Raw genomic sequence first — 21577 nt, forward strand, 5'->3', positions numbered from 1 at the left:
CTAAGCAAAAATTAATTCTTTCTGAGGGAGGCAGATCATATTCAGCCTCCCATAATGTCATATTCAACAGGGGACAGCTATAAGCTAGCAGAAGGTAATTATACTCCCTTAAAAGTGGGAGTCTTTCTCTAAAAATTGAAACAATGGCTGTGCAGAGCAGAACCTCTCTAGCTGACTGTGAAAATGTATTGTCCTGTAAAAATATACCTCTGTACAAAGAGCTGGTTCAGTTCCCTTAGCTTATGTAAGAGTTTTTTGATGGAGACTTTGTGCTTACCCTCAGCAGATCCCCTAAGAGTCCTGAGTAATGTTGCCTTTAAAGACTTGCATTTAGGTGGGGAAGTTGTACTGGATTATAAGAACAAGATTATAAAGTAGGAGGCAGTAGCAGTAGCATGGAACTAAATGGTGGAGCTGTGTCTAATAAAGGATAAATACAGTTTTGCTAAGCACTGTCATAGAGTCACTCAGGCTGCTCAGTGGAAATGTTTTTAGAGTCCAAGCTGCAGGAGCACGAGAGAGACTGACTGTGTGAGAGATGGCAGACTCGTGTGATAAGCCAGGAAGGAAATAAACACATGGGCAAACATCAGAGGCTATGTTTTAGTCACAGGTGTGATAGTGGAGCCCTGGAAAATGTTAAGGATAGAATCTGAAAATGTTAGGCTTTGTGTTTTCCCAGATCAACTGCACCTGCGTAAGCAGTATGATAAATTATATAATTGTTAGATGTGATGATTGTTTAGTAATTAAATATAATTATTGTATAATCATAAGAAGAATAATGAGAAACTATGTTGGAAATTTAAGGGGGGATATGCTTGGCTGAAATCTATGTATACAATAGAACAATATAAGTTTAATAATTAACATGAAAGTTATATAACGATAGAATATAAAAACATGATCATCTCGGATGTATGGTCAGAGTCAGATGTGAGTTGAATACTCCTGACATGCAGAGCTCTTAATAAAAGCACCTGCATATAATCGTTTATGTGATTATGTGTTTCTGAACGCTAACAAGTGAAGATTCCCCTTCCTACTGCTGTTGGTTCAAACACAACAGACAGAGAAATAGAAAAGCTAGACGGAAAAAAAATCCAGTCAAAGAGAGAAACACTGATGCTTCCTTAACTTAAAGGGATATACTTGCGTGTATGTACATGTTAGAGTTCTTGAGGGGCACAGTGACTTGACCCCAAAAATAAAGAAGGTAAGCATAGACCATGGTTGGAAGTTATTTCATGTTTTGTTCTGAGAGGAAAAATGCAACCACAAAAGAACAGAAGACAGTAGAATTTGTATCTAGCTTTTATTACAGCTGTAAATACTTTATAAGGTGGCTGAGGTGTTCTTATAATCCCCAGCTAAAAGGTAATGCTTGCTATCCACAAGGAAGAGAAGGATGTGGGAAGTTTAGAAGTTCTAGATCATTATTGCTATTATTTCTAGAATTTCACCCACTTTATATCTGAGGTCTGTGATGCTTGCCACATAATTTCACGTAATATATGACAGAATTGTGAACCCGCTATTTTCTAATATTTTTTTTCTCCTAGGAGAATAGAGTTAGTCAGGTCAATCATGAATAATCATCTCTGTAAATAGGAGCAAATTGTTTCTTTTAAACATACTCCCTTCTTGCATTATAGTAACTTATATAGGATTCAGTTTAGAGAAGTATATACATGAAAGAAATGTGAATCATGAAAAATGGGAATTTTGTCATATATAGAAACAAGGAAATGGACTGTACAGGATATTTCAAAGTGATCTGAAAAAATCATCATTTCAGAACTTTGGTGGAGAAATAAACATAAGAAAATTACTTGTTTTGTCCTTAAACATTATTATCAGAATAATTCAGGCCACATTGTCACTTGGGAAAAAAACCCATATAATCTGTGGGAGAAAATTCCACCTGTTCAGAGTAGGTCTAACATAAAGAGGGGTGGTAGGATCATGTGTTTAAGCAAACTGTACTTCAGATAATACAGCTACATAGATCAGCTTCTACTACAGTAGTATGAAATCAAGTCACGAGCACTAAGCACTGGCAAAGCTTCGTGACTATAGAAGTGTTACAGCAGAAACAATATGTCATAACGCTGTTTGCTATTTTAAGAAGGCAAACTGGGTATATTTAACTGATTCCTGTATTTAACATCTGAATCCCAGCTGTGCACAGCAAGTCTTTATATCAACAAATGAAAAGACTTTGACAAGTTCTATCTTGCCTGTGCCACAGAATGCACAGAATGATCACGGAATGATGCAACTTGACTTTTACTTGGTATTATATTGGTTCTGATTGAGATAGCCCACAGAGCATTTGAAGGATACATGAAAACAAGATTTAAAAATTATTGCATTCCAGGTTGTTAAATGCATGAGGGATCAAAGGCTAATCCTGCCTTTAGCTGCTTAGAGTACAACCAAGATTCAAATGTCAAATGTCTTCACAGAGTAGCAGTATGTCTTTCACGTTTGCAAAAATTCTAACTTGTATATTCCATTATTTAAGCCATACTTCTTAAGAGCGGCAATTCTTGATAACAATAAGCCTGTGGTAAAATTTTCATGCACAAATGAATCCCATTAATAAGAAAACTGCCTGTGTGGCTTGACAAGATGAGACATGTACTGTGCAAGATCTGTTTCCCACATGGTAAGCTTTATCACATAGTCTGGCTCTAAGCAGTTGCATTATTTTCTATGTCACTAAAATTAAATAAAAATGTTAAGAAAAGCTGCCAACTGTGAACACAAATCCAAATAAAAAATTTAACACCCAAACATGATTTACTGTTTCATGTAGCAAAATATTATTAGAACAATAAGAAAGCAGTCTGTCTGATTATTTATTTTTTACTGTGAGCATACATGGTATAATTCATCAGTAAGAGCAGTCAACTTTCTCTTTTTGTTTATCTTCCACAAAACCCCTACTAGAAAAATGAAACTACATAAACACTTAAAAGAACCTGAGAAATCAGAAAAAAAGAACTTATTTTAATTCAGTTGCATTGTCATCAATGTTTCCTATGCTGAGGATAGTAACTGGTATCTGCTCATTTCTAGCTAAAAAGTGCATCTTGCTTATGTGGGAAAAGGTGCAGTAAAGCAGGAGTAGAAATACATTGCTTAGATGGCACAGATTCCATGTATGAAATTTTGCATGTATATTAAATACTAGAATATACATACAAATACAATTTTTATTTTCATCCATTATGTCCTTATAGCAAGACTGTGGTTTTATCCAAATTATCACAACCCAATGCAGTTTAACCTCAGCATAAGGAATAAATAATGTTTCAAATATGTTGAAATCAGAAATGAATGTCAAGCACATAAGCTTGCTTTTACTTTTAAATTCATTGATGTTCCCCCACAATTGTATGCCACTTTACATTGTGTATTTGAAAGACTGTACTGAGTATTTTCATGAATTGAATATTGATTCATGCAAATTAAGTATTACCACTGCTACTACTTTGGTCCTACTTTGCAATATTTTTCACCACTTTTTTTTTGTTTTGTTTTGTTATTTGTTTTTGCTACAAGAAGTGGTTTGTTCATTGAGAAACTAATTTTGCTTCTTTTCTACATTTGTCATATTGAGAAACTGAAAATATTTAACCACCAATTTTCAGATGCAGGACTCGTAGAGAAGAAACAGTGCTCTCTAAGCGTACATCCCTCAGAGATGTGTGAGATGCCTACAAAGATTCTATGATATTACCTAATGGAATGTATCCTCTACAAAGTCATATAATATACACCTTGGCATGTCTGAGCCTGCCCATGCATGAGCTTGACAGTGAGAAGAGGTCACAATTAGCTTCCAGAATAATTTCCATACAGTCAGGAAGGAGCAGTCTTGTTCTTCCACTGGTAACAATTACCTGGCATGGACATGAAAATGAAAATAATGAATGTGATTTCTGCTAAATGAACAGGATCAGTGCCTTCTAGTTTTTCTTTGCTTCTCTAGTGCTTTTTTTCCCTGCAGTCAGGAAGAGGCTGGATATTATTAAGCCTTGCAATATGTGTCCATTCTGTCCTCTACCAAAAAAAAGCAATAAAAGGTTGCCTGTCTAACCTTTTCTATCTTGAGATGAATCTTTTCTTTACTACCTTGCTATGAGAGATCCAATAACAGCATAAATTCTTCAGGCACTTTTAGTTTTTAATGATCAAAGCAGTTATTCCAAAACTTTGTCTTTTGCACTTATAAAAGGGCAAATGGAATTGGGATTCAGAGAAAAGTTCAGGATCTACAGGTTAAAGTAATGTATTTTTCCTCCTGCTCTCTACTGCCTTTATATTTTGCATCTATGCAGAATGAGTATAAAGTGTTACTGCTCTGATGATGTCGTTTCCCCATACATGTAAAATGACATATTTAATGACCAGGAATAGATCAGGTCTTAATCCAGTTGTCAGAAGGTTAGGAGTCTTTTCTTTTTCCTAGGTCTAGAAATATTAACCATGCTCATTATTGCTGAAAGTGAAACTTGCAGTCCCTTCACATTTAGTGTGAAAATTGTGCCCTTTATTTCAGGTGCAGTAAGAAAATTATGGTGTATGTTATATACACTGCTATGCTCCACATCTAAATATTCTAAGATTTGTTTACATATTATTTAAGACTTATTTATATAACTTTGGAGAATGACCAGATGCTGAAATCACATCCATGAAGAGACAATAAAAACAAAGCTGCTAGTAATAAAGAGGTGCACTAGGCCTAGTAAGAAATTTGAAAAAAGAAGGGACTACTTTGAAAGCTGGTAGGCAACTGTGTGGCCCAGTGACTATGTGCAATCTTTCCCTCCTGCGAATTATGGCTGAAGTGATTAGATCTTTTCTGGAGGATAACTTCAAGGACATCACTCCTCCCTGTGAAGTGAAATACAGAGTAAGATGCAGCTTTTTTTGTCATCCTAGGTACCTGTTATCCAGGCTTTTTTAATGCCTGATAAGGCTTCTTTTCCTTCCTTTATTTAACTTACTAACATTTTTAACATACCTAGAGTCAGCAAATTATCAATAGTTTATTATCAATAGTATTTTGATCGCATGTTGAGATTTGCAATTTCTAACCATGTGAATTCCAGCAGAGAATGTCCATAAACACTGACATGGTACTTAGCTTTGTGTATATCCAGGATATTTATAATACTAAATATTTATATATAATATTTATATTTATATAATTTGTTGCACTTTGAAGTAATGAAAAGCATTCTGTGATTTGATCCACTCTATGTTTCCAGGAGAGCACATAATCAGTGATACCCAACCACACCTAAATAGACTTTTAAACAAACTTTTAGAAGTGTTAGTAAACAGACTTGTAGAAGCTTTGCTTCTAAAAAGCAATCTAAAAGATTGCTTTTACAGCATGGGCAACATCAATGCCAATCAAATTTTCTCTCATTAAAATTGTTCATCGCTCATTCACAATCCTTTTCTGGGAATAAACTTGTAGTAAAAAAAACAAACAAGATATCTTCCTTATTTCTTCTCCTCTTTGATGTAATTTTAAGCAACATTGCACTGGAAGACAGATTCTTCTGAAGAGATTTTCTTCAACCTTCCACTTTCTATTACAGCAAGGCCACAGTCTATAGTGCTGCCTCAACTGTGTTATTATTCTTTAATGCCAATTCAGCTCTGTGATTCCTTCACAACTCTGCAGCAAAGAGAGAGAGTTTTCCTCAGTTTTCTGACTGTGTAAGTAGGCAAGAGTTAGCTATATGTATCAAACAAGAAAAAAATATCATGGTTAGTTTCCCTATAATATTGATGTTAACACAAAATATTAAAAGAATACGTGTTTTGAGAACAACAAATATTTATCACTTAAGCATCTGGTATAAAGAGATAGTTCTTCTGCCAACTGAAGATTAGATTTCTCTAGATATTTTTTATCACAGACTAAAACTATGAGGTCATTTTGCAACTCAGTGTTTTCTTCTTTGAGTGACTTTTACTTATGAGGTGAAACATGTTCTGAAGGAGGTAAAGTTTTCCTCACTGCTAGTGCTAAAGCCCTTATCTCAAAAATTAGGTTTTACATCTATTTATTTGCTATCCCAAATTGTATATAAGAGTATTCAAAACCAAACTTTAGGTATTAAGTTTCATCTGATATCCAAGGTTTGCATAATGTGGTTTTTTTCATGAGATGCTATATAAATTTTGTTATTATGTTTTGTGCCTCTTGCCTTATCCTTCTGAGTTCATTAATTTCATTGTAGCTGTTCCTATACAGGAGAAAGTAATGTGGAACATGATATAGTTTCCATGCAATGATCATTTTGATTTCTAATAATGTAGTTAAAGAATTCCCTAAAGAAGGTAATTTCTGTGATAGTGTCTGAGAAATCAGGCATCATATACCACACCATAATACTGGAAAGTACTTCAGTTTGCTTTTAAATCAAGGGAAGAAAACCATGGCAGTTTTTATAAGAAATTTTTAAATTAGCCAATCTGTGTTTGTGTCTGTGTGTATGTGCTTTCTACTGTACTGCAAATTGAGTGTATTTTGGTTGCAATGAAATGGACATCACCAAAGCTCCTTCAGATAAGGAAAGAAATTATGTCTTTGTAAAAGCAACCTCATTATTCTGCTTTCTATAGGGAAAAAATTCCTATTAAATTGAAAACCATCACTCTGTGTTTGGAAAATATTATTTTGAAAATATCCCAGTCTTAGTCAGGTCACAGTACATTATATTAGTTGGAAATCTGAACAAAATACTTTTTTGTGTTGTTCATAGATATAAACTTGATTTAAACCATTTTCTGTTTCTTGAAATAAAAATCTGAAAATGATATCAAGATTTAGCACATATCAAATTGAGGCAAACGTATTTAAAAATAACTGCTTTATGCCTTCAGAAATCTTACACATAATTTTACTCACAGTTTAAACTCCTCCAACCCTTTTACCCATAAAGAAAAGAAAAAGAAAAAAATGTGATCCTTGGAAATTAGGTATTTAAAATATTGAATAATGTCTAACCACAACGGATCTCACAGGCATTTAATTCCCTGTACAGTCATTTACAGGAAATGTGCATTTATGTTACATTTTTAAAATTATGCTCTTTCTTGTGACAGTTAATGAAGACAAAGCTATAGGAATGATTTACTTTCACGCTGAGTTAACTGATCCAGGATAATGATTTAGAAATCAAATTTTTTTCCTAATTTCCTGAAAAATATTAAATGGCTATTATGAAAGCAGAATACAGTGAAAGGTATAAAAAAAAAGACACAGTACTATTATTATCTAACAACCTACTTCTCGTTCCATAACATGGTAAAAATTATGACAAAATATATCTAAGTATTAGTGGTTTCTACTAAACCTTAGTTCTAAATGTCAAAATATTTAAAACTAATCTACATATCATAACAGACTACACTTTTCTTCTGTGTCTGCATTTAAGTAATTAAATTTTACAGTTTTTTATTCAGTAGCATCTGCTTCATATTTCTGCACTGTAGTTAAGCTATCAATTTTTGGCAGTGTAATAACCCTGTTGAGTCAATAGCTACTGTTTGCTCTGACATTATTGACTCAGCAGCAAGTTCATTGTTTTGCTTGTTTTTGCAGTACATCTATTCATACACATGATCACTTTCAGCTGATAGAATGTATTAATAAAATATATACTTCACTGGATCTAGTAGGGAGCCCAGTGTCTCCACTGAGCAGAGACCCTGAGAAAAACATTTTATAACACTTTTTATAATATTGTAAGTGGAGATATCCTTTAATTATAACAAGTGATGCAGCTCTGCTGCCATATCTCGGGATTGAATACCTCTTTTAACTGGATCAGGTGCTATTTGTCCTGTTTCAAGGAAACTCTCCTTTCAATTTTTCATTACTCATAGACTCTACACACTTAAGTGATCTAAAGTCATACAATCACAGGATGCTTTTGCTTAGAAAGAGCCAACCTTCAAAGTTCATCTAGTTCCAAACCTGCTCCAGTTGGCAGGAACACTTTCCACCAGACAAAATTGCTCAAAGCCTCATCCAAATTGTCCTTACACTATCAAGGAGTGGGCATCCATAACTTCTCTGGGCATCTTTTTCCATCGTGTCACCACTCTCATTATAAAAAATTTCTTTCCTCTATCTAACTTAAATCTATTAAAGAAATCTATAAATCTATAAATCTTTTTCAGTATAAAATATTATTATTATTCCTTGTCTTATTGCTACAATTCCTTGTAAAAAGACCCTCCCTATCTTTCCTGTGCCCCCCTTAGGTATTGGAAGGCATCTATAAGGTCTACCATGACCCTTCTCTTCTTCAAGCTGAACAATTCCAATTCTCTCAGTCTGTTTTCATAGGGGAGGGTTCTATCCCTCCTATCATTGCTGTGGCCCTCCTCTGGACTTGCTACAATAGGATCTCATCTTTCTTATCTTGGGAATCCTGGAGCAGAATGCAGCACACCAGGTTGGGTCTCACCAGAAGCAGAGGGGCAGAGGGGCAAAATCCCCTTCCTCACCCTGCTGCCACTCTGCTTTGGATGCAGCCCAGGACACATTTGCCTTTCTGGACTGTAAATACCCATTGCCAGTCCACGTCAAATATTTCATCCACCAGCTGCCTGAAGTCCTTCTTTACAGGCCTGCTCCCAACCCCTTCATCCCTCAGCCTCAATTGAAAACAGATACTTTCCTGTCCTGGCAGCCAGACTTTGCTCTAGGACTTTATTTTATGATTTCATGAGGTTCATATGAGTTCAATCCTCAAGTCTATCAAAATCCCTCTGGATGGCACCCCTTCCTTCAAGCAAATCATATGTGCCACTCAGCTTGGTGTCACCTCCAAACTTGCTGAGGTTGCACTCTATGTCACTGTCTCAAAGGTATTGGATAGTATTGTACATAATATGGACCCTGAGGAACACTGCTTCTTAATAAGCTCCATTGAGTCATTGACTGCAACTCTTTGGATATGGCCATCCAGCCAATTCCTTATGCATCTAACAGTCCATCCATCAAACCTATATCTTGCCAGCTTACAAGGCTGTTGTTGGAGCCCATGTCAAAGCCCCTGTAGAAGCCAACAGGAGACATTTGTTGCTCTCTTATCCACCAATGCGGAGTCAGTCCATCCTTAGCGTTAGTAAATGTCATGACCTTAGTGAAGCATGATTTGCCCTTAGTGAAGCCGTGCTGGCTGTCTCTAATCACCTCCCTCTAATCTCTGTGACTTGGCACAGCTTCCAAGAGGATCTGCTCCACGATCTCATTGAGGCTGACAGGTTTGTTTTTCCCAGAATCCTCCTTTCTACCCCTCATCAGAAAACAGAGTCAGAGTCATATTCTGTAACTGGCTTCAGGTTTTTTTCCTTTAAGTGCAGTGATTTCTCATTGCTATTGTATCTTGCTGAGCAATGTACATAGAGCTAATAAAAATCCACAATACAAAGGGTATCTCGCTACATAAATGTTCTTAGACATCTAAAGATTGCACTCAGCATGTCAAAGCACAATTATGTCTATTCTAAATTACAGAAAAATCTGTACAAGTGAGAGGCATCACTGTGACGAAGATATGCGGTGTCAGTGAAATTATTTGGAGGGAAGAGAAGCAAAACCATATATATTTTTTTAAATTTTTGTTCAGTTGTTTAAAGCAATAAATTGTGTAGTTTCTGCAGGTCAAATAAAACACTATTACCCTCCTCTGGCAGTAGATTAAATTAATAGAGCTTACCATTCAGGACTAAGTGAAATTACAATCCATCTTTTAACAGAAATCCATCAGAACAAGAACTATCAACTGGAAAAAATATATAAAAATCTTTGACATATACAAAAATTATTTTTACCTCTGAAGAAATGCTTAGAGTTACAGCGAGATAGTCATACAGAGAGCATGGGAGAAGGAAGATGTCATTACTATGCTAAACTTTATACATTTTGCATTTGGCAAGACTACTGAGCAGTTTCTGATCTCTTAGGTAGAGAAGGAAAAAGGAAAGAAGAAAGAACAGACATAAGTTATTTGCTCCTCTGCATATCTAGGTCAAGTTCTTGCTGCCTAGGCTCCCAAGTGTTTTGAAAGATGTTATAGCACCGTCAATTTCACTAATCACACAAAAGATAAATGGGTCAGATACAGGTGGCCAAACTGCCCTGCCCAGCTGTCCATGGCTGGCGTTGGGGATGACATGCTTCAGGTCTTGCTTAGTTTATACCTCCACAACACATACGGGAAGGCATCCCATTCATCTTCCTTCCTTCCTTCCAGACACAGTCCCTCCAGGATCAGCTAACAGGGCTTTGACTCCATCTTTTCTCAGCAGCAAAATTACGGAGGAAGAGTATGGCCAGATTGCTAGAACTGCAAAACAAATTAAGGCTGATCAGAGTTACATGAACACATAAATGACTAGACAATTTTGCCTACTGATATCTGAAACCTAGATATGAGAGAAAATAAGAATGCAATTCACAGTGTTAAAGGACACGTATTTTTATCTGAGTAAAGACTTTGGAGTTCAAATCTTTTACTTATTTGCAGTTGTATAGGAACAGAAGTGCAGCACTGTGGAGATTTTTTGTTTGAAGATTTTCTGCAAATTCTGTAATGAATTAGCAAACAGTCAGCATACCCATTGCACATTTGTGTTTTGAATGCTTTCAAATAATTTTCTTTTCTGACCACTGTCTCTAATTCAGACAACTATTTTTATATTTTAATAAGACAGGTCACAGTGTCAAAGTTATTAATATAAAGGAAATTATTGGTTTTTTATATGACTAGAACATAAATTCCCAACCTTCCCTACAGTTTGCAAACTAGTATGGCTCTCCTACCTCCACTCAGATTGTTTTTCGTGAATATAGTACAAACCTAACTTTTTCAGGCAATCATCCTTATCAACTTGAAAAAATTAAGTAAATTATTCTGAAATATTTCGGAGTGACAGAAGAGTCACTCCAAAAGTGACTGTAAGTCTAAGAGGAAGGAGGAAGGCAGTTTAAGAAAAGTTTAATACCAGTCTCAGAACTTGGCAGTAACTGCATTTTATATAAGCAGGTTATTGAATACAAAGCACTTCTCAGGAGGTTTCTTCTAGAAATAAACAGTGATGCTGACTCTAACAGAGAGCTTAAAAGATTAACAAATATATCCAGTTCTGTATTAAGGAGATTGCAATTTAAATGTAATTCTTTGTAGACTTCAGCTTGTTAGTATGGACTTAATACAGTTTTGCACTGAATAATCACGCTTTAATGCAAAAAGCAAAAAACCTACTTCATATTAAATTATATTTAATGACAAGACTGTGTCCTGTCAAACCCTGAAATTGGGGGATCACATGACTAAGAAATGCATAATGCAGTTAGGAAGACTTCCAGTGTGAGGTCAGCAATAGTTAGGGGAGCTTTTTGATGCAAGAAGGAAAGATTAACATAGCATTGGCTACATCTGCTTAGCATACAATTAATCAGATAATCAGAGTAAAGCTGCAACTTTCTTTGGTTTTGTTATAAAATGGAAAGCTTATCATGATCCCAGGTTTCAGAGATTTTGAGAACCCGTTCAAGCATTTCTGTCATGACAAATTATTTCATATAAGAAAATAAAATAGTTACTTGCACTTGAAATTAAAGGAGTGCGAAGTATGCTGATCATACAAACCTTAAATAATGAAATAAAGAAGGGCTTGTTGATAACAGAACCTAAATTTTATTTTAATTACTACCTTTTAATCCCTATGTTCCACATACATTGATTTTCAATTGGATAATCCATTCGTGTGCAAAATACATCAATCACCCATCTTGTCCATGTGGCTACATTGAACTTATATACAGGTGAAATAAATATTTTCCAGTCAAGACAACTTTTAATTAGAACATAGAAATGTCTTTTTTTTTAGATTTGTTCCACTAAAACACAAAGGGTGATTATTAGCCTACTCTTTGCATAGAGTGCTCTGCTTTAATTTAGTGTGATTGCCTTCAAACTTCTTTTTATTCATTTCCTACCTTTTTTTAAAGAAGTTCTTGCTTTTTAGCTTGGATTTTAAGATGAGTGTTGCCAGTTTATGTGAAAAGTAAATACTACTTTTCATTCCTTTTAATGAAATATCAAGAATATAATTCAGACCTCTGATTCTTCTGCAGTATAGGTAAAACTTTAACCTGCCCTTAAACAGAATTATGGTGTCACGATTGCTGTCAGAACCACTTGGTTGAATATTATAAAAATAAAATAATGATGTAAAAAAATTCTACTGTAACATATAACTTGTTGCAAAAGAACCTGCAGAGTTTTTAAAATCGTTAAACACAGTTGTTTGGTTTATTTTTGTTTATTTTGTTTGGTTTGTTTGGTTGTTTGGTTTATTTTACTTTGCATTCCTTGGTATTCTGGAGTGTTAATCTGTTTTGCTACTAGATTTTAAGACTAGATAATGCTAAGGGATTCTTCAGAAACTGCATTAAAAATCAGTTAAATACTCTGCAAATCAAAGCCTAAATATCTCTGTCTTTCTGGTGTTCAAGAGCAATATGTTTATTGCAGATTACATGTGTGCAACCAGCTTCCCTTTTGGTTAATAGACCTGTTCATTTATTAGTTCATATGGTCAGTACTTATGGCTCCTGGATTTGTCATGATTAGCAAGCAGCACTTCGTGATTTTATTACCATTTATGAATGAATTTGTGCCATCTATTCACCATAAGATATTCTGTAGAATAAAAACATGCATACATTTATAATTCCAAAATGTTGATGGCACATGGAAATTCTGCTTCACATATAGACCATGATGGTTACTATCAATTCTACAGTTGATTATAATATTCATATTTTTTTCAGATAATTTAAATTATTTCGTTGTTTACTTTATAATATCCAAGTAATTTAGGAATCATTCCAAATAGACTAATTATGAAGTGATAGTTTGTTATAGAGTAGATTACAAGATCACACCCAAGTATTTCTTTAGGTCATAAATTTTAAAAAAGAAAACAGAGAAATTCTTTGAATTTTTTAAAAGCACTAGATATATTTCAGCTGAACTTTGCTTTATATACAGTGTTGTGTATACAGTGGGAATAGCTGGCAGAAGTGAGACTTCATGCTATCATTTTAGCTTGCTTGAGAGCTGCAAACACTCAAATATTCATGATAACATGTGGATGACATAGGTTTATTTTCCAATCTGTACTCACCTGAAAATTATCTTTTTTTCAATAAATATTTCATCATTTACAGATTAAATAGCAAACTTAATTATTTAGGAATAATTTGTATTTTAATTATTTTACATTTTTTGTTCTTCACTTTTTTTTCTTAATTTTCACAGGAGGCAGTGGTGTTGCACAGTGTTGCCAACATCAAGTAACACAACACCATCTATATCACTATTCAGACAACCTCTTTTGCTGTCCCTGATCTCTCTCAAGCTTCTGGAGCACTGTATTCAGAGCACAACCTTTGTGCAACCTGCAGCCTTCTATGTCATATAGGCTGCGCAGTTTTCATGCTGCAGCACCAAGACATAATCCCTAGTAAAATAACAGGGGCAGAGAAAAGGATTATTTAAAAGGTGTAAGACTGTATGTAGCATCACTTTTTTCTACCTTCACTACTTGCCCCAAATGTCAATAAAAACTTGGGAAGTGAGAGGTTGAGTAAAATTCAAACATTTATGGAACAATAAATTGAGAAAATGTGAAGAATCCTAAGGGATTAGCATTAGTTGAGACTGTGGGGATACCTTCTCATCATTTTGTACAAGGTTCAAAATTTCCGGACCTTACTAAGCTGGAAATTTTGTAAAAGGCCCCAAATCAGGAAAATGGTACCTGACAGAACAGACTAAAATTAGTATGGAATTCTCAGTGCACTCCTAAAATGTAATTTTGCATATGCTGGCAAAGACAAAATGCAGCAACTGCTTTTGTCACAGGTTACATCAAAATAGAATTAAAACAAATTTAAAAAAAGCCAAAACTAATCCAGTTTTAAAGTGATTAAATGTCAGTGGACTGGATATCTTTCTGAAAAGCTACTTGATGTTATCTCTATTATTTTTTATTGAAAAAAATAATACTAACTTCCAGATAAATTATGTCTAAGAATTGTAATTTATTGATTTTTCCCCTTAAATAATGGGGGTTTTTTGCTGTCACAGAAACTTAAACCAATATAGGTTTTTTTGCCAATCCCTGATAAAAACACTTACCAGTTATTTACAACAGAATATTCATATTAGAAGAAAAGATTCAAAATGTGGTTTAATTTTCTCAAAAAAGTGTCAAATTTGAAGGTATGTTTCAAATATAATTTAAATAAAACAAATAAGCACTTCTCTTTTCCCCCTTATTTTAAGCCATCCTAGCAAGAGTTATGTAGAAAAATGTGCCCCATCTTTACACTTGGATCTGATACTAACAAATGAACTTCAGACAAATAAATCTCACAGTAAATTCTCAGGGTGTGCTAAATCAACTTCAAATATTCTCAAAACAATAATCTGTTCCTCAGTAAACACCAATCAATCAGGCCAGAACCTAAAGCATAGTGTTGTACTGAGAACAAACTCTGTTGTGGTTGTTCTATTTCCTTTCCTGCACACGCCATTTGCATTGCATCCAGTATCACAGAGATGGCATAATTAACTTATGCTGATGCAGTGGTGTTTCCTTTGCTCATCCTCAAAATGCACTAAAAGTCTGAACCCCTGCAGTGTTTCACCACCTGCACTGTGAGCTCTAAAACAGGCCCGTTTAACATCAATGTTGTGGTTTCTGAAAAACTGCAGAGGAAATTAGGAAGAAATTGCACAGGGAAAGGGCATAAAGGGCAATGTGATTTTTAATTTTGTAAGCTGTTTTCTTCCAGTTTTGTGTTAAAATAAGATGCCAGATAAAGTTACTAGTAGCAAAAATGACATGAGAGACCCAAATTGAAAAGTAATTTAAACCTGAAGCAAATTGTCCCAGCAGAATAAGCAGTACTTTCAGTTAGACCTCAAATACCCCTCAGCATCTAAAGGGCATTCTCAGGCTCGTAAGTAATAAGTGTCTGAGGTCACCTTCATGTTAAGCTTGTTACAACTTTCCTTGGGAAAATATTGAGAGAACCCTAGAGCCTTTAAAAGAATAAATGTTGCAAAATTTACTCTGTTGATATTCTTTGTTTCTTTGGGAGAAATATATCAAGTGCTATGAACAAAAAGACAATATTTAACTTGTTAATAAAAGTCCTATCAGTAGTTCTGGAGTTTTGGTTTTTATTCCATGGCACTAAACTGGGCAATCAGTGGTTATAATTGCTCACTGTGAAGTTTACCAAGGACACAAGGCTGCTCTTTGCAGTAGCAATTGCTGAGGTTCATCTGCAGCAAGAGATGTGTGGAGCAGTGCTTAGTAAATGACTTATGAGTAGTTACAGATTATAATGGCTAAAATAAAATACTAGAAAAATGTGGCACCCACAGAGATTTTTTTAATCAGAGAGATTTATGTGATTTCATTTCTATATTGGTTTAATTTAATCTCCTTTATCAACCTCATTAATCTTCCAGTCGTAGAGATAAAAAAATATGCCAAGCAAATTAGTTATAAACCATCATATTAAATACACAAACCTGTTAAATATTAGTTACATATACATGGAAAATTGTGGTCCATGATAAAGAAGGAAGGAAGGAAGGAAGGAAGGAAGGAAGGAAGGAAGGAAGGAAGGAAGGAAGGAAGGAAGGAAGGAAGGAAGGAAGGAAGGAAGGAAGGAAGGAAGGAAGGAAGGAAGGAAGGAAGGAAGGAAGGAAGGAAGGAAGGAAGGAAGGAAGGAAGGAAGGAAGGAAGGAAGGAAGGAAGGAAGGAAGGAAGGAAGGAAGGAAGGAAGGAAGGAAGGAAGGAAGGAAGGAAGGAAGGAAGGAAGGAAGGAAGGAAGGAAGGAAGGAAGGAAGGAAGGAAGGAAGGAAGGAAGGAAGGAAGGAAGGAAGGAAGGAAGGAAGGAAGGAAGGAAGGAAGGAAGGAAGGAAGGAAGGAAGGAAGGAAGGAAGGAAGGAAGGAAGGAAGGAAGGAAGGAAGGAAGGAAGGAAAATCAGTTTTTAATTAGCCAATGGCAGAGTGCCAAAACACTTAGAGAGGCATTATTGTACAGTATCAACTTTTGTTTCTCTCTTACCACTTGTTCTGTACCTTTTCTGTATTGTGTTTTTAGAGCACTGTTAGAGTTTTACATTTTCTACCACTTGTTTTGAAATAGGAAAGTATAGTATAATACATAAAGAATATTTAAATACAATACATGCAATTTTTTAAAAAAAATCTCCATTACAACATAATGCAAACTAAAGTGGAATGATCATGCCTAGTGTAGAGATGCTAGGTTTGTGTTTTTTTTTTTTTTTTTGCAAATGAGTTTTCTAGTCCCTTTTCAGTTTAAGAAGGTCTCTGAAAATGTCTCAAAAAACCCCAAAATCTCTCCACAGCATCAGAAATTATTGTTTTGTTTACATTGAGAATGTCTGGATCAGTGAACAAGTTGCTGATAAGGATTTGCCTGGCATTCTGGGATCCCTGAACCTGACTACCAGCATCAATGTGTCCTTTTTGTCTCATCCATGGGCTGTGGGATAGGGCTGTCTCCTGATGAGGCACCTGCTTCTCTCCATCTTGCTGTCACCCCTGGCTCCTTTCTCCCTTTTTCCCAAGGAGCAACTGCTCTTCCTGTCACTTTACAGGATCATGCTCTACAGACTGTCAATGAGAGGATGTTTGAAACTCCTTACTTACCAGGATCTTTTAAACAAGACCATGCTTATATGGTGAATCAGGTCTTCCAAATCTTGATATGTGATCAGCTCCTGTCTGGTGTAAAGAACTTTGCAGTGAGGTCTTCAGCTGGATAAGAAAGACCTTCCCAAAACACATCTTTGCTGAATTTTTACATTCAATTTTGTGCCCCATGGTGCAATGTGACCATGTGTATTCTATTGCTATCGATAAACAGTGTACGAAACACCTCAGGCCTTAATTCTGTTCGAAAAACCATCTTAGGGGACTACTTCTGCATCTGCAGGAGTAATTTCTAAAGTTTATTTAGAATTACTTTATCTAGCTGAACTTAAATCTATTCTGCAATAAAAACTACCTCAGAGAGTTTCTGGAGCAATTAGATTTGTCATCTCAGATGTTAATCAATATATGGAAGCACATGGATAGTGAACCGGCCAAGTGCACAACAGAGATAATCACCTGGATTCCTTGAATTTTCGACCTCTTGCAGCTGTTTCCTAGCTTATGCAGTAATTAGTAAAATGCTCTGTAGTGCAGCTGAGTAAATCCCCTTGTCTCAAATTAGTCAATGGGATCATCTCAGCAGAAACTGGCCATAGGCTTCTTTGATCAGCCAGGGAATTGCTGACTGAGTGAACATGGGCATAGTCATAATATCTACCCATACCGCAATTGCAGGGAAAACACGAATTTCATATTCATATAATATTTATAAATTAAATCCTTTCGATCTTGCCACAACCAGATGTGAGCTTAGCAATATTTAAAACACAAAAACACTAGGTATGTGTTTCTTAGGAATGTTTCCTCTCTAAAACTAAAACTTTCATTAATAGAAAATAGAGATGAACTTTTAGCACCTTCATCATTAGGACAAATAAGGGAGAGATGGGCAATCACCAATTGTTTGAAATTTAACAAAGATAAATGCTGGATTCTGTCCCAGGACATAGAAACCCTGGATATGTGGATAGACTGGGGAATAAGATGCTGGAGAGCAGGGCTGCAGAAAGGGACCTGGGGGTCCTGGTCAGTGGCAAGTGGGACATGAGCCAGCAGTGCCCTGGCAGCCAAGAGGGCCAACCCTGTCCTTGGGGCATCAGGCACAGCATCACAGCTGGGCAAGGGAGGGGATTGTCCTGCTCTGCTCTGAGCTGGGGCGGCCTCACCTCGAGTGCTGGGGCCACTCAATATAAAAAAGACATTTGAGCTCCTCGAGAGCATCCAAAGGAGGGCAACAAAGATGGTGAAGGGGCTGGAGGGGAAGTTGTATGAGGAGCAGCTGAGATCACTTGCTCTGTTCAGACTGGAGGAGACTGAGGGGAGACCATCTTGTGGTCCATCTCAAGCTCTTCCTAGTGGAGGAGGTTTTCACTATTGGAAGTTTCAACTGTTCTTGCTGCTGTTAACTGGCTTCATAAGAAAAGACCACAACATGACGTCCTTGTTAAGAAATAGTATTGTTTCTGCCCTTTGTGTTAGCAGTGATTTTTCCTATAATGTCAGAATCCTTGTGAAAACAACTACTTTGGAGAGGAAGAAAAAATGAATCACTGAAAGATTTTGAAGATTTCCCCTACAATTTTCCTTAAAATATTGTCACAGTTGTCCATCACAAATGTACATATGCTAACAAAAGGGTTTTTTTTAATTTCTCCAGTCAAAAGAAAAAATAAAAAAAAAATATAGACTTCTTCAAACAACTCTGTGGCAAGAGACAACATTTTCTTTTGCTTACTGTCAAGGAAACTGAACAAAAGAAAAGTACATTTTTTTTTAAAGAATAGAAATACTGAACTATCTTCAAAGAAAGCATCATTTTCACCAGAAGAGAAATAAAGTTTGCATCAGTCCCATAGTCTATTCTCTTTTATTCCTCTCACACAAATGAGTCACATTCTCATTTCACGCTTAAAAATCCTCACACCTCCACAGGTCCCTTAATGGGCTCTTTTCATAAGCTTTAACTGTATAAGTCAATCAAATGCATCTTTTCAAAAAACAGGCATCCTAACATGTAAAAAATATTCTCATCTAGTCCAAGCGGGAAGTTTCTAGAATGGGACTACAGAGCCAAAATTACTCTCCAAATGTAGCCCATAGGGAAATGACAGAATGAGCAGCATATTCAGCCCACTTTTCCAGCATTTTTCTCTCTCTTTCCTCCCCTTCCTCAGTCCCAAATGAGCACCTTTTTCGTGGCTTTCAGAAGCTATGGAGTATTCCATCACATATCAGGAAAAGCTTGGTGAAAGCTGTGGCAGTCAGCTTTTAGTAAGCAGTCTGAAAAGTTTCTGGGGATATAATTAATGAAGGCAGAAAGAAAGCTAAGAAAGGGAAGTCTGAACTACTTGGAGTTAATCTATTACTTGAAAGTGTCAGCAGCAGCAAAAGTGTTATCTACTGTTTGCAGCAGGACTGTGGATACATGTCATGCCTAGATTCCTACTTTACTTACCCTAGGACTTCTCTCAAGGGTTGGGAACCATTTGGCTTTATTACTGTGATTAAATCAATGTGCTTTATAGGATTTAGATCTTTAATTTCTGGCCACTGTATTTAGAATTGATCCTATGATCTCAAAAGACTAGACAAAACAGAACCTCACAATCAGAAGAAGAAAGGCGTATGAAAGAATTATGAATTTTGGAAGCAGAATGACAATTGATAAATCTTTCTCCTTTCTGCCTGCCTAAGGGACAAAGCTTTCATTTTCCCTGGAAGAGGTATTCATTAGGGCTATATCAACAATAGTCTGTAGGACTGAGATTCAAAACTCATTGTATTCACATCAATTCCAAGGAGATGCTGCTATGCTCAATGTACTAGGAGCATGTTGCTATTCTGGGGAAATCCAAACTTCTGTCAAAAAATTGGTGCAAGGCTGTTTGCAGTGGCAGCAGGAATGACAGGAGTGCCTGTTAATGAGGGTGTTTTTTTACCCTCAGCAGTCTACCTAGGACAAGTATTTGTCTATTGTAATAATGCCAACCTAATTCTAGTCAAAAGGAGCAGGACTTTTCTGCTATTCAAGCAGAAGGTTAAAATCAATTTTAACTTTGTTAATGAATTTCCTGGAAGACAAGGAGTAAATTATTAGGTTAATTTAAGAGCTTAATAATTACATCTTTATTTTTTCTTAATTTTTCATGAGATAAAATGGTTTATATTTATGAGTAATCAATTCTTTAACGTATTAATTTAATTGCTGTTTCAATGCCATTTTGTTGTAACTTGTGCAACCTTATTCAAAGCAGTTGAAAGAAAAGTTTAAAAACCTATAGCTCAATTATAATTCTAAAAATAATGCTGAAGACCATATGTCATTCAGTTTGAGGTTAATACAAGTAAATTTAAGTTTTGACAGGTTGGATTGCTCATGTGCACACAAGGTCTCTAAAGTCATCTGTTCCTGGGTTCAATTTTTCTTTTTAAATATCACTGTCTGCTGAGATTTCATAGTTTATCTTAGACATCTCTCCCAGGATAGGCATGACACCGATGCAGGCCATAGGGGAGGTTCACATAATCCTGTAAAGCAGGCAGAACCAGACAGGCCACATTGGAAGAGCTGAAGTGGCACTTGCTGCCCATGTGAGGAAATGGAGCAGAGCTCCTGACGGCGACTCAATGCCATGGCAGCTCTCTTGAGAAAGCTGCCCTACAGGATTAGTGCATTGGGGCTTGCACCAAAGAAATGGTCACGACTTTAAGAGTGAATTTGGGAATAAATTGGGAAAAAAAACCCACTTGCTGAACACCCTCTCTACAGGATTGTGGATGACACCAAATTGGATAAAAAGGATCCAGAAGGTTGGACTGCTGTGTAAAGGGCCTTAAACAGAAGACACAATAAGACAGAAATTTAATAAAGTGTTAAAATGGTAAACACTGGGTCCTGCATCATGACCATAATAACTATAAAACCCCAGTACTGGCTGGACATCAAGTGGGCAGAAAGCAGTTTGGTGGGCAGAAGAGAGGGGTCCTGGCAGGCAGCAAATCAATATGAGCCACCAGTGCACCTGGCAGCACAGAGGGGTAGCAGCACCTTGGGCTGTGTTAGGAGGAATCTTGCCAGCAGGTCCAGAGAAGTGATGGGTTGTCTGTCTCCCTTTGAAATTTGTGACACTCCATCTAGAGTATTGTATCCAGTCTTGGTTCTCCTCACCGTAAGAAAGACATTGATGTCCTGAGCCAAAGAACAAAGGTTTACCAAGGAAATTAGAGCACTTGACATTTGACATAGGACATCTGAGGAGGGGCTAACAGATTAATTTGTTCTTAGCAGGAGAGGCTAAGAGGGTGGTCTCATAAATACCTTTAACAAGCTAGTGGAAACATACAGAGAGACAGGCTCTCCTAGAATGAGACGCAGTGGACACAGTTTACAACATGGGAAAGTCTAAATATATAAAAGGAAATCTATTTTCATTATGAGGGTGGTTAAGTTGGTTTCCCAGAGAGTTTGCAGAATGTCTGTCTGTGAATATATTCAAAACTCAACAGGATAAAGCCTTAATTTACATGGTGTAAATTGGCTCATTTTGAGCAAGAGTTTGGAGAAGATGACTTCCAGAGGTTTTTTCCAACTTAAGTTATTTTTTAGTTAATGATTCTATGGGGAAAAAAGAATGAAAAGTGTAGTAATGTCATAAAATCACAACTTTTATGTTAGTTTATGGATGAGCAAATAATTGTTTCCTAACAGCTAAAGCTGCAGTATTCTAATGGTACTGCAAATTTGAGATTA

Source organism: Ammospiza caudacuta, chromosome 1 (genome assembly GCF_027887145.1).
Source record: "Ammospiza caudacuta isolate bAmmCau1 chromosome 1, bAmmCau1.pri, whole genome shotgun sequence".
Taxonomy (NCBI): Eukaryota; Metazoa; Chordata; class Aves; order Passeriformes; family Passerellidae; genus Ammospiza; species Ammospiza caudacuta.